The sequence below is a fragment of the Pan paniscus genome, chromosome 16, assembly GCF_029289425.2.
Source record: "Pan paniscus chromosome 16, NHGRI_mPanPan1-v2.0_pri, whole genome shotgun sequence".
Taxonomy (NCBI): domain Eukaryota; kingdom Metazoa; phylum Chordata; class Mammalia; order Primates; family Hominidae; genus Pan; species Pan paniscus.
The window spans coordinates 4950718-4965053 of record NC_073265.2 but is presented as its reverse complement, the minus strand read 5'-3'; the positions used below and the strand labels follow the sequence as shown (position 1 = coordinate 4965053).

General features: G+C 48.8%; 1 protein-coding gene across 23 annotated transcripts in view; it reads left to right on the top strand.

Moving 5' to 3' along the window:
* LOC117978353 (tektin-1-like) overlaps positions 1-14336 on the top strand; it is a 107485-nt gene that overhangs the window by 27269 nt on the left and 65880 nt on the right. For 2 of the 23 annotated variants that reach the window (XR_010110017.1, XR_010110023.1), the window contains exon 3: positions 10527-14205. The exons of 17 other annotated variants lie outside the window; for them this stretch is intronic. The gene's annotated coding sequence lies outside the window, so the exon portion shown is untranslated. Of the gene's footprint in view, positions 1-8517; positions 9198-10526; positions 14206-14336 lie in introns of those variants that run through there. 4 more of the 23 variants (XR_010110018.1, XR_010110024.1, XR_010110015.1 and 1 more) reach the window with 3 other exon arrangements.

The window sequence follows — 14336 nt, the reverse complement described above, 5'->3', positions numbered from 1 at the left end:
CAGTAACATTTACAACAATTTCAAGTCCACTTTCAAATAACACTATCCCACTATCCCACAAATAAGACTACCTGCTTAACAAAGAACACACCTAATTCCTCAATATACATTTACAACCAATTCAAGTCCACTTTCAGATAACACTATCCCACTTCACGGGTGACTACCTGCTTAACAAAGAAAACACCTGATTCCTCCCTCCCATCCTTCCATTCCATTCCTTGTATTAGTGTTACTCATTTCACTTGTGTATAAGCATACATAATCTATCTGTGTGTATTTGTTATTGTCTATGAACTTCTTGGTCAGATCAATTAAGAATAAATACATAGGTTTTTATTGTACCACAATTCTTTAATGCTCTTTTTAAAAAAATGTTGATCCAGGTTTCAGTTATATATCTTTTGTTTCCCTCTAAAGAATTTCATTTAACATTTCTTGCAAGACAGGTCTCCTGGCAACAAGTTTCTTGAATTTTTGTTTTTCTGAGGAAGGCCTTAATTCTCCTTCACTTTTGAAGGGTGTTTTCAGTGGGTACAGAAACTTAGGTTGGTGGGTTTTTTTCTGTCAACATTTTGAATTTTTCATTTCACTGTCTTCTTGCTTTCACTGTTTCTGCAATGTTGAATGCAGTTCTTATCTTTGTGTCTCTGTAGGTAAGGTGTTTTCTGCCCAACCTCTGGTTTCTTTCAGAGTTTTCCTTTATCTTTTATTTCATATAGTTTGAAAATTATATGTCCAAGTGTAGGTTTTTGGCATTTATTCTGCCTGGTGTTCTCGGAGCTTCCTAGATCTTTGGTTTGGTGTCTGACATTAATACTGGAAGTTCTCAGACATGGTTGTTGTAGAACTTTCTTCTATTTCTTCTCCTCCTGGTATTCTCATTACTCTTTTTCACCTTTTGCAGTTGTCCTACAGCCTTGGATATCATCTTCTGTTATTTTCAGTGTTTCTTTTCTTTAGTTTTTGAAGTTTCTGATGATAAATCCTCAAGCTCAGAGATTCTTTACTCAGCTGAGTCCAGTCTACTAATAAGCCATCAGAGGTATTCTTCAGTTATTTACCACATTTTTTACCACTACATTATGTTGAAGGTTCTTACGATGTCTGTCTTTCTGATTACATTACCCATCTACACTTGAATGCTGTCTACTTCATTCATTAGGCCCTTAGCATATTCTCCAGAGGTTTAAAAAAAATTCAAAAATCATATCTTTGTCTGCTTCTGAAGCTTGCTCTGTTGACACAAATTGTATTTTTTTTTTTTTGGATTTTAGTATGCCTTGCAATTTTTTCCCTTTATTCTCATGCATGAAGCACCCACTAAAGGTGACTGCTGTTAGTATAGATTTAGTAATGCGGTGATGAGGTGACAGGGCAGGTGATGCTCTCTTAGTATCTTTAGGCTACTATAACAAAATACTTTAGACTGAGTAATTCATAAACAACAGAGATTATTGCTCACAGATCTGGAGGCTGGAAAGTCCAAGACTAAAGGGGCAGGATATTTAGTGTTTGGTGAAGGTCAACCATTCAGACACTCGCAACGACTATAGTGACAGCAGCAGTCTTCAGGAATCATATGTGAGGGAAAAACATTCAGACCACAGCAGGAGTGCTCGGGAATCCTATGTGAGGGACAAACATTCAGACCCCAGCAGTAGTGTTGTGGAATCCTATGTGAGGGAAAAACTTTCAAACCCTTGTAGCAGTGTTCTGCAATCCTATGTGAGGGACAAAAATTCAGAACCTCGTAGCAGTGTTCTGGAATCCTATGTGAGGAACAATCAGACCACAGCAGGAATGTTCTGGAATCCTATGTGAGGGGCAAACATTCAGAACACAGCAGGAGTGTTCTGGAATCCTATGTGAGGGACAAACATTCAGACCACAGCAGGAGTGCTCTGTAATCCTATGTGAGGGACAAACATTTCAAAACCTCGTAGCAGTGTGCTGGAATGTTATGTCAGGGACAGACATTTAGGCCCTCTCAACAGCGTTCTAGAGTCCCATCTGCGGGACAAACATTCAGACACTCGCAGCAGTGTTCTGGAATTCTATGTGAGGGACAGACATTCAAACCCCAACAGCAGTGTTCTAGAATCCTATGTGAGGGACAGACGTTCAGACCCCAGCAGCAGTGTTCTGGAATCCTATGTGAGGTACAAACATTCAGACACCAGCAGAAGTGTTCTGGAATCCTATGTGAGGGACAAACATTCAGACCCTCGTAGCACTGTTCTGGAATCCCATGTGAGTGACAAACATTCAGACCACGGCAACAATGCTCAGGAATCCTATGTGAGGGACAAACATTCAGACCCTCGTAGCAGTGTTCTGGAATCTTATGTGAGGGACAAACATTCAAACCACAGCAGCAGTGTTCTGGAATCCTACGTGAAGGACAAACTTTCAGACCACAGCAGGAGAGTTCTGGAATCCTATGTGAGGGACAAACTTTCAGACACTCATAGCAGTGTTCTGGAATCCTATGTGAGGTACAAACATTCAGACCCTCATAGCAGTGTTCTGGAATACTATGTGAGGGACAACCATTCAGACCATGGCAGTTCTGAAATGCTATGTGAAGGACAAACATTCAGACCCTCATAGCAGTGTTCTGGAATCCTATGTGAAGGATGGACATTTAGACCCTCGAAGCAGTGTTCTGCAGTCTTAAGTGAGGAACAAAAATTCAGACCCTCGTAACAGTGTTCTGGAATCCTTTTTTGAGAGACAGACATTGAGACCCCAGCAGCAGTGGTCTGGAATCCCATGTGAGGGACAAACATTCACACCCCAGCAACAGTGTTCTGTAATCGTATGTGAGGGGCAAGCATTCAGACCCCAGCAGCAGTGTTCTGGAATCTTATGTGAGGGACAAACATTAAGACCCTCGTAGCAGTGTTCTGGAATCCTACGTGAGACACAAACATTCGTACCACAGCAGAAGTGTTCCAGAATCTTATGTGAGGGACAACCATTCAGATCATAGCAGGAGTGTTCTGGAATCCTTTGTGAGGGACAACCATTCAGACCACAGCAGGAGTGTTCTGGAATCCTATGTGAGGGACAAATATTCAGACCCTCATAGCAGTGTTCTGGAATCCTTTGTGAGGGACAAACATTCAGACTCCAGCAGGAGGGTTCTGGAATCCTGTGTGAGGGACCAACATTCAGACCCTCGTAGCAGTGTTCTGGAATGCTATGTGAAAGACAACCATTCAGACTCTCATAGCAATGTTCTGGAATCCTATGTCAGGGACATTCAGACCCCAGCCGCAGTGTTCTGGAATCCTATGTGACAGACAAACATTCAGACCACAGCAGGAGCGTTCTGGAATCCTATGTGACGGACAAACGTTCAGACCATAGCAGTACTGTTCTGCAATCCAATGTGAGGGACAAACATTCAGAGCCCAGCAGCAGTGTTCAGGAATCCTATGTGAGGGACCAACAATCAGACCCTCGTAGCAGTGTTCTGAAATCCTATGTGAGGGACAAACATTCAGAACCCAGCTGCAGTGTTCTGGAATCCTATGTGACAGAAAAACATTCCGACCACAGCAGCAGTGTTCTGGAATCCTATATGCGGTACAAACTTTCAGACCACAGCAGGAGAGTTCTGGAATCCTATGTGAGGGACAAACTTTCAGACCCCAGGAGCAGTGTTCTGAAATCCTATGTTAAGGGCAAGCATTTACATCCCAGCATGAATGTTCTCGAATCCTAGGTAAGGGACAAACATTCAGACCACAGCAGGAGTGTTCTCGAATCCTATGTGAGGAACAAACATTCAGACCACAGAAGCAGTGTTCTGGAATACAATGTGAGGGATGTTCAGACCCTCTTAGCAGTGTTCTGGAGTCCTATGTGATGAACAAACTTTCAGACCACAGCAGGAGTGTTCTGGAATCCTATGTGAGGGTCAAACATTCAGACCACAGCAGGAGTGTTCTGGAATCCTATGTGAGGGTCAAACATTCAGACCCCAGCAGTAGTGTTCTGGAATCCTTTGTGAGGGCAAACATTCAGACCCATCTGGCAGTGTTCTGGAATCCTATGTGAGGGACAAATATTCAGACCACAGCAGGAGTGCTCTGGAATCCTATGTGAGGGACAAACATTCAGAACCTCGTAGCAGTGTCCTGAAATCTTATGTGAGGGAGAGACATTTAGACCCTCGCAGCAGTGTTCTGGTATCCCATGTGAGGGACAAACATTCAGACCCTCCCAGCCATGTTCTGGAATTCTATGTGAGGGAAAGACATTCAAACCCCAGCAGCAGTGCTCTGGAATCTGATTTGAGGGGCAGACATTCAGACCCCAGCAGCAGTGTTCCGGAATGCTATGTGAAGGACAAACATTCAGACCACGGGAGCAGTGTTCTAGAATCCTATGTGAAGGACAAACATTAAGACTCTCGTAGCAGTGTCCTGGAATCATATGTGAGGAACAACCATTCAGACACCAGCAGAAGTGTTCTGGAATCCTAGGTGTGGGAAAAACATTCAGAACCTAGTAGCAGTGTTCGGGAATCCTATGTGAGGGACAAACATTCAGACCACAGCAGCAGTGTTCTGGAATCCTATATGACGGACCAACATTCAGACCCTTGCAACAGTGTTCTGGAATACTAGGTGAGGGAAAAATATTCAAACCCTCGTAGCAGTGTTCTGGAATTCTATGTGACTGACAAACATTCAGACTCCAGCAGCAGTGTTCTGTAATCCTATGTGAGTGACAAACATTCAGACCCCAAGAGCAGTGTTCTGAAATCCTATGTTAAGGGAAACATTGAGACCCCAGCGTGAATGTTCTGGAATCCTAGGTGAGGGACAAACATTCAGACCACGGCAGGAGTATTCTGGAATCCTATGTGAGGAACAAACATTCAGAACACAGCAGGAGTGTTCTGGAATCCTATATGAGGGATAAGCATTCAGACCCTTGTAGCAGTGTTCTGGAATCCTATGTGAGGGAGAAGCATTCAGAGCACAGCAGGAGTGCTCTGGAATCCTCTGTTAGGGACAAACATTCAGAACCTCGTAACATTGTTCGGGAAACCTATGTGAGGGACAGACATTTAGACCCTCGCAGCAGTGTTCTGGAATCCCATGTGAGGGTCAAACATTCAGATCCTCACAGCAGTGTTCTGGAATTCTATGTGAGTGACAAACTTTCAGACTCCAGCAGCAGTGTTCTGTATTCCTATGTGAAGGACAAACATTCAGAATCCAGGAGCAGTGTTTTGAAATCATATGTTAAGGGCAAACATACAGACCCTAGCATCAATGTTCTAGAATCATATGTGAGGGACAGACATTCAGACCCTCGCAGCAGTGTTCTGGGGAATCCTAGATGGAGGACAAACATTCAGACCCCAGCAGCAGGCTTCTGGAAACCTATGTGGGGGACAAACATTCAGACAATGGCAGCAGTGTTCTGGAATCCTATGTGAGGGACAAACACTCAGAGCCTTGTAGCAGTGTTCTGGAATCCTATGTGAGTGAGAGTGCCTGGAGCCTACCCAACCTGACGCCCCCAAAGCCCTCACAGGGTCTGACCTCCCAGCATGCACCTGCCTCTCCCTGAACCCCAACTGCCCACCCTTCCTATTCCCTGGCCTCCTTCATCCTGTGCAGCCCATAGACTGTGACCATCTCTGCAGCCACTCTGGCCCTTCCTTTACCTTTGTCCTGTCAGAATCTCTGAGCAGGATCTCCCAGGTCCATCCAAACATGTGCTTTGTCCACTTTTGACTAGGCCCTTGGGCATCACTGGGCTATCCCAGCTGTCCACAGGGCCTTCAATAATGCACATTGCACCTGGCTTATCCAAGCAGTGCTCAGCAGCCCACATTGACCAGGTCCCTGCTGACCAGACCCCACACATCAGGTCCTCCCTGATGACACCCTCACTGATTAGACCCTCATGACCAGGCCCCACTAACAAGACCCCCACTGCCAGGCACACAATGACAAGGACTCCACTGACCAGGACCTTACTGACAAGGCCTCACTGACAAGGCCTCACGGACCAAGTCCTTACTGACAAGTCCTCACTGACTAGGTCATTATTGACAAGGCCTCACTGATCAGGTTCCACTGATCATGACCTCATTCCCTTGCCCCCAAGATGAGGCCCACTGACCAGGCCTCCAGGGAACAGGTTGACACTAATCAGGCCCCTAATAACCAGGCCTAAGGTCACCAGATGCCCCTGACTGGGACCCTAGTGAGTAGACCCCACTGAACTGGCACCAAATGCTGAGATCCCCGCTGACCAGGTCACCCTGTAGACCAGTGCTACAAAAGTCACCACTGACCAAGTCCTCTCTGACCAGGACGCTACAGATTAGGTCCCGCTGACAAGGCTGCCCTGACCAGGGCCCCACTGACAAGGGCCTCACTGATGAGGACACGCCCACCAGGGTCTGCTGACTAGGTCCCATGTGCCCAGTCCTCCACTGAATAGCACCCCTTGACCTGGTCACCAGTGCCCCAGCCCATGCTGACCAGGCCAGCACTAAGCCCCAGCTGACCAGGTCTCCACTGATCAAGCCCCACAGCCCAAGTTTGCACTGACCAGACACCAAACAACTGGCAGCCAATAGGTCCCCACTCACCAAAACCCCCACTACTAGACCCCACTAATGAGACCCTCTCTAAGCAGACCCCTGCTGACCACGATCCCACTAAATAGTCCTCACTGACCTAGGTCCACTGACCAGGCCCGCACTGATCAGGCCCCTCCTAACCACACCGGAAATCCAAGCAGCAATGACATGTTTCATATGGCAGAAGTTGGAACAAGACAGAGAGAGGAAAGAGGTTCCACAGCCTTTTAAACTACTAGATCTCATGAGAACTCACTCACTATCAGGAGGATGGCATTAAGGGCTTGGTGCTTTGCCATTCGTGAAGGATCCACTCCAACCCCTTTATGATTAAAGCTTTTTCCACCTAGGCCCCGACTCTAACATTAGGGAGTGTACTTTCACATGAGTTTTGGAAGGGGCATAGAGAAAAACCGTATTATTCTGTCCCTGACCCCACGAATCTCATGTCCTTCTCACATTGCAAAATACAGTCATGCCTTGCCAGCAGTCTCCCAAAGTCTTAACTCATTTCAGCATTAACTCAAAATTACAAAGTCCAAAGTCTCATCTGGGTCAAGGCTACATTCTCTTTTGCCTACGAGTCTCTGAAATAAAAGGCAAGTTCACTGCGTCTAAGGTACAGTGATGGTACAGGCATCGTGTAAGCTTTCCATATCCAAAAGGGAGACATTTTCCAGAAACCTTCTTATTTTTATCTGAGGCCCCCTCAGCCTGGCCTTCACTGTCCATGTTTTTGTCAGCATTCTTGTCACAGCCATTTAACCAGTCTCTAAGATGGTCCAAAAATGTTCTCATCTGTCTGTCTTCTTTGGAGCCCTCCAAACCCTTTCAACCTCTACCCATTACCCAGTTCCGAAGTTGCTTCCACATTTTCAGGTATCTTTATAGCAATGCTCCAGTCCTCATTTGCCATTTTTGGTAAGGTTTATTTTGAAAAAGAGGTTTAATTGGCTCATGGTTCTGCAGAGTGGAAAGGAAGCTTAGTGCTTCTGCTTCTGGGGGGCCTCAGAAATCTTTCAATCATTGTGCAAGGTAATGAAAGAGTGAATTGTCTCATATGGCAAGAGGAAATCACGGAGAGTAGGGAGTGACATAGAGTTTTCAGTGGCCAGATCTCACGAGAATTCACTCATGATTGTGAGGACAGTACCAAGGGGATAGTGCTGAACCACTCATGAGAAATTTGCCTTCATGATTCAATCACCTTATACCAGGATCCACCTCCAACATTAGGAAGCATAACTCAACATGAGATTTGGTGGGGACACATATTCGAATTGCCTCATCAGTCTTTGAGTATAAAGACATCCGCCCATTCAGAGAAGGACTGTGTGGTAGATAGAGCTCCCTCTCCCCTCTCCCCTCTCCCCTCTCCCCTCCCCCCTCCCCCCTCCCCCCCTCCCCTCTCCCCTCTCCCCTCTTTCCACGGTCTCCCTCTGATGCCGAGCCGAAGCTGGACGGTACTGCTGCCATCTCAGCTCACTGCAACCTCCCTGCCCGATTCTCCTGCCTCAGCCTGCCGAGTGCCTGCGATTGCAGGCGTGCGCCGCCACGCCTGACTGGTTTTCGTATTTTTTTGGTGGAGACGGGGTTTCGATGTGTCGGCTGGGCTGGTCTCCAGCTCCTAACCGCGAGTGATCCGCCAGCCTCGGCCTCCCGAGGTGCCGGGATTGCAGACGGAGTCTCGTTAACTCAGTGCTCAATGGCGCCCAGGCTGGAGTGCAGTGGCGTGATCTCGGCTCGCTACAACCACCTCCCAGCCGCCTGCCTTGGCCTCCCTAAGTGCCGAGATTGCAGCCTCTGCCTGGCAGCCACCCCGTCTGGGAAGTGAGGAGCGTCTCCGTCTGACTGCCCATCGTCTGGGATGTGAGGAGCCCCTCTGCCTGGCTGCCCAGTCTGGAAAGTGAGGAGCGTCTCTGCCCGGCCGCCATCCCATCTAGGAAGTGAGGAGCGCCTCTTCCCGGCCGCCATCACATCTGGGAAGTGAGGAGCGTCTCTGCCTGGCCGCCCATTGTCTGAGATGTGGGGAGCACCTCTGCCCTGCCGCCCCGTCCGGGATGTGAGAAGTGTCTCTGCCCGGCCGCCCTGTCTGAGAAGTGAGGAGACCCTCTGCCTGGCAACCGCCCCGTCTGAGAAGTGAGGAGCCCCTCCGCCCGGCAGCCACCCCGTTTGAGAAGTGAGGAGCGTCCTCCCTCCTCGTCTGGGAGGGAGGTGGGGGGGTCAGCCCCCTGCCCGGCCAGCTGCCCTGTCCAGGAGGTGGGGGGGGCGCCTCTGCCCGGCCACCCCTACTGGGAAGTGAGGAGCCCCTCTGCCCGGCCAGCCGCTCTGTCTGGGAGGGAGGTGGGGGGGTTAGCCCCCCGCCTGGCCAGCCGCCCCATCCGGGAGGTGAGGGGCGCCTCTGCCTGGCCGCCCCTTCTGGGAAGTGAGGAGCCCCTCTGCCCGGCCAGCCGCCCCGTCCGGGAGGGAGGTGGGGGGGTCAGCCCCCCGCCCGGCCAGCCGCCCCGTCCGGGAGGGAGGTGGGGGGGTCAGCCCCCCGCCCAGCCAGCCACCCCGTCTGGGAGGGAGGTGGGGGGTCAGCCCCCCGCCCGGCCAGCCACCCCGTCCGGGAGGGAGGTGGGGGGTCAGCCCCCCGCCCGGCCAGCCGCCCCGTCCGGGAGGGAGGTGGGGGGGTCAGCTCCCCGCCCGGCCAGCCGCCCCGTCTGGGAGGGAGGTGGGGGGGTCAGCCCCCCGCCCGGCCAGCCACCCCATCCGGGAGGGAGGTGGGGGGTCAGCCCCCCGCCCGGCCAGCCGCCCCGTCCGGGAGGGAGGTGGGGGGGTCAGCCCCCCGCCCGGCCAGCCGCCCCGTCCGGGAGGGATGTGGGGGGGGTCAGCCCCCCGCCCGGCCAGCTCCCCGTCCGGGAGGTGAGGGGCGCTTCTGCCCGGCCGCCCCTACTGGGAAGTGAGGAGCTCCTCTGCCCGGCCACCACCCCATCTGGGAGGTGTACTCAACAGCTCATTGAGAACGGGCCATGAAGACAATGGCGGTTTTGTGGAATAGAAAGGGGGGAAAGGTGGGGAAAAGATTGAGAAATCGGATGGTTGCTGTGTCTGTGTAGAAAGAGGTAGACATGGGAGACTTTTCATTTTGTTCTGTACTAAGAAAAATTCTTCTGCCTTGGGATCCTGTTGATCTGTGACCTTACCGCCAACCCTGTGCTCTCTGAAACATGTGCTGTATCCACTCAGGGTTGAATGGATTAAGGGCGGTGCAAGATGTGCTTTGTTAAACAGATGCTTGAAGGCAGCATGTTCGTTAAGAGTCATCACCACTCCTTAATCTCAAGTACCCAGGGACACAAACACTGCGGAAGGCTGCAGGGTCCTCTGCCTAGGAAAACCAGAGAACTTTGTTCACTTGTTTATCTGCTGACCTTCCCTCCACTATTGTCCTGTGACCCTGCCAAATCCCCCTCTGCGAGAAACACCCAAGAATGATCAATAAAAAAGAAAAAAACAACAACAACAACAAAAAAAACAGACATCCATAGCAGGCTTTATCCAGCCAGCTTCTTTGGGATTCTTTATAGGGTTTCAGGTCTATAGCATATCCACTAAAATATTCCTACTTCAAAAGGCAATAAAGTAAGTGGTATTATCATTCTTCAAAAAGTTATAATGGTAGTGTAGGCATTCATAGTATGATTTAGTTCATTTGCTACTGTTTCTATTCTATCACCATATTAACACTTTCCTACACAATTCTATATTCATCTGGGTTTCAGTTGAGCACAAAGTCATCCTTGTACTACCACCGATAGCTGGCACTAGCTCTTTGATACTGTTATCATTCTGCTGTAGAAAGTACCCGTGAACAGGAAAAAGTCCACAATAGAATAGCTAGTCATTCAACACTATCAAATTTTAGGTGACTTTTTGAAAAAATAGTATCTCTTGTTGCAAGAAATGGTCCATCTGTGATTTCAAGTCTCTCGCTTGAGTGAATTGGATGGAAGTGGTGAATTTCAGCCAAAGTGGCCAAAGAAATCCTGTTCCTGTGATAATGACGCCATCAGCCTCTGCACCTCTGTCTTCCCTTCTGCCACATGTTGCCTGTTCTCCGTGACTTTGGTAAGAGCTTCCTTGTGTATGAGGATGATGTCCAGGATGTTGGTCTGGTGTCCCTGAGACAGCACTAACAGGTCCATGACTGGGTCCACGTCCTTCCTGGACTCATTGGCAAGGAGCTTACTGATGTTCTTGAAGGCATCTCTGGTGAAGTGGATGGCCTAGTCAAGTTCCAAGGCCTGGCTGAGGCTGAAGAAAAACTGGCCACCTTCTGATGCTCTTTCTAAAAGCCTGCCACTGTCATCTGCTTGCTTGTCAACTCATTGGCTGTGAGGATGAGCTGAGTGGCCTGTGTCCATCTTCTTGGGGAAGCATTTGAAGCCATCAGTCTTGCTCTCCCACCCCTAAAGGTTGATGGTCACCACCTGGGGGTGTGCTGAGGGTCAGAAAGAAGCCAGCACTCACTATCTCATCCTTCTCAGCCTTCCTCTTGCACTCTGTCCAGGCTGTCTCTTCAGTGTTGGTGGGATATGTCAGAAAGCGATGGAAGATGTGGCACTGGGCCTACACCCAGAAGCTGGCCATGTGGTTGGCTCATCCACCAGAATGGATGCTCTGGGTGCTCTTTAAGCCAGCTTGGCCTTGCCTGGCATGCACAGGCCCCAGGTTCCGACATGTTGCTCCGAGTGAGCTTGTCCTGCCTTGGGCCAAATTCTCTCAGGCCAGGGCCACAAAAGGCTGAGTCCCACGGGTGGTAATCCTGGCTGCTTTCTGCACTTCCACATAAAGACCTCCTGAAGATGGCCTGTGATCTACCTCTTTGCAACCAAGAAGCCCACAGTGCCATATGAACCCTTAGGCATGGACTGGAGCCCCTGAGGAAGCACACACCCTGCTCCTGAGCCTGCTGCCCATTTTCTCTGTGTGGCTCCATTTGTGTCACAGTTGTTGCACAGACTTGTGCATGCCAGGCAAGGCCAAGCTGGCTCAAAAAGAAACCGGCCACCTCTGCAAGGTTTTGCCAGGAGCCGGTGGACCGGCCACCAACCTCACTTGCTGCCGGTCAGGTTACATCAGTTCTTCTACCCTAGAGGTAGGGCCCCAGTGCCATATGCTTTTCCTCAGGCCTCTGCTCTATCAGTCATCAGGTGGCAACCACTCAGGCTGTGGGAACCTGGCCATCCCTCCTTCCTTGAGTAGCTGAGGTTGCTGGCTTGTCTGCCTGCTACAGGTGCAGCCTTGCAGATGTGGCTAGTTGCTCTGAGCCAGCTTGGCCTTGCCTGGCATGCATAGGCCCCAGGTACTGACACTCTGCTCCGAGTCAACTTGTCCTGCCTTGGGTCAAATTCTAAGTCTGGCCAGGGCCACAGAAGGCCCAGTCCCCTGGGTGCTAATCTTGGCTGCTTTCTGCACTTGATCATAAAGTCCTCCTCAAGAAAGCCTGTGGTCTGCCTGTTGGCAACCAAGAAACCTACAGTGTCATACGAGCCCTGAGGCATGGACTGGAGCCACAAAGGCAGTGCACGGCCCGTTCCTGAGCCTGCTGATCATTTCCTCTATATGGCTCCATTTGTAGCACACTTGTTGCAGCGAGGCTTGTGTATGCCAGGCAAGGCCAAGCTGGCTCAAAGAGCAAGCAGCCACCTCTGCAAGGGTGTGCCAGGAGCAAATGGACCAGCTGCCAACCTCACTCACTGCCAGATGTGGTACATCAGTTCTTCTACCCTAAAGGTGGGGCCAAGAGGCAGACCACAGGCCGTCTTGAGGAGGACTTTATGTTCAAGTGCAGAAAGCAGGCAGGATTACCACCCTGGGGACTCACCCTTCTGTGGCCCACAGTGCCATATGAGCCCTGAGGCATGGACTGGTGCCATCTGCTTTATACAAAAATTAAGATGGATTAAAGAGTTAAATATGCCACCTGCTTTTCCTCAGGCCTCTGCTCCATCAGCCATCAGGAGGCAGCCACTCAGGCTGTGGAAACCTGGCCATCTTGGCTTCCTTCTGTGGGTGAGGTTGGTGGCTGGTCCACCGGCTCCAGGCACACCCTTGCAGAGGTGGCTGCTTGCTCTTTGAGCCAGCTTGGCCTTGCCTCGCATGCACAGGCCCCACCTACTGACACACTGCTCTGAGTGACCTTGTCCTGCCTTGGGCTAAATTCTCTCAGGCCAGGGCCACAGAAGGCCGAGTCCCCTGGGTGGTAATCCTGGTTGCTTTCTGCACTTGTACATAAAGTCTTCCTCAAGACGGCCTGTGGTCTGCCTCTTGGCAACAAAGAAGCCTGCAGTGCCATAGGAGACCTGAGGCATGCACTGGATCCCCAAAGGCAGTGCACACCCTGCTCCTGAGCCTCCTGCTCCTTTCCTATATATGGCTCCATTTGTAGCACAGTTGTTGCACCGAGGCTTGTGCATGCCAGGCAAGCCCAAGCTGGCTCAAAGAGCAACCAGCCACCTCTGCAAGGGTGTGCCAGGAACAGGTGGGCCAATCACCAACCTCACATGCTGCCAGTCACAATACATCAGTTCTTCTGCCCTAGAGTTAGGGCCCCAGTGCCATCTGCTTTTCCTCAGGACTCTGCTCCATCAGCCATCAGGTGGCAGCTACTCATGCTGTTGGAACCTGGCCATCTGGGCTTCCTTGAGTGGGTGAGGTTGCTGGCTTGTCCGCCTGCTTAAAGGTACTATGGGGATAGAACACTGAAATAATAATAATGCATTTTTCAAACAAATTAATTCCTCAATTTTCAAACAAATTGAAGACAAAGGAAACTCATGATTCAAATGAATACATATGGCTCATTTTATTCAATATTTATGCTTACAGAATATATGCAAATAAGACATTCCCATGATTAATATTAGTATTTAAGACTGATAAACTTTTGAGTGGGCAGTTAAAGCTTATCTTCTACTATTTTCTAACTTCAGAAATGCTTTTGTTTGAAAGTTGGGTGACAAAGTTTCAAAGAGATTAAGTCCCAATATTCCTATTTTAAATCTCAGCTTGTGCAGGCAGGGCAGGTAAATATGAAGTTTTTAAGGATAGAAGGATCCTGAGAGATAGCAGAATATGTCTGCTACATAACAGGTACTCAGGTTATGTTTGATGAATAAATGGAATGAAAGAATGGATAAATACAGTTGGGGAGTTCAATATTTTTAAATAAACTCCTATAAAGCAATATTTTTGCAATAGTAATATTTATATGTTATTTTTATTTAGGAATACAATTAAAATGAAATGATTAATCTATCATTGCATAAATTGAATGAGTACATAAGAAAAACATGTACATAATAAAATATATAGATAATAAAATCTGGAAACAGATAAAAATATTCCCTTTTTACTTCTGAAGAGGCTAAAAGTTCAAAGATGATAACAATACACTCAATAATGATAAAAAATAGAAAGTGAGAAATTATTTTTAATATTGTAAGATTTATATTCCTGTCTTCCCAAGGATTATTCCTTTATTAATAAACTTTACTAGAAGTTTTGTACATGCTCACTGCAGCAATCACAGATAAGAAAAAGGAAAAGAACTTTACTTAAAATACAAATGCTCAGAAATTACAAATTTTATATTTTGTACATATTTTTTGATAAAACAAGACCATAGTATGTTTGTATGTATAACTTAATTGATTTTTTTCTCACTAGCTAT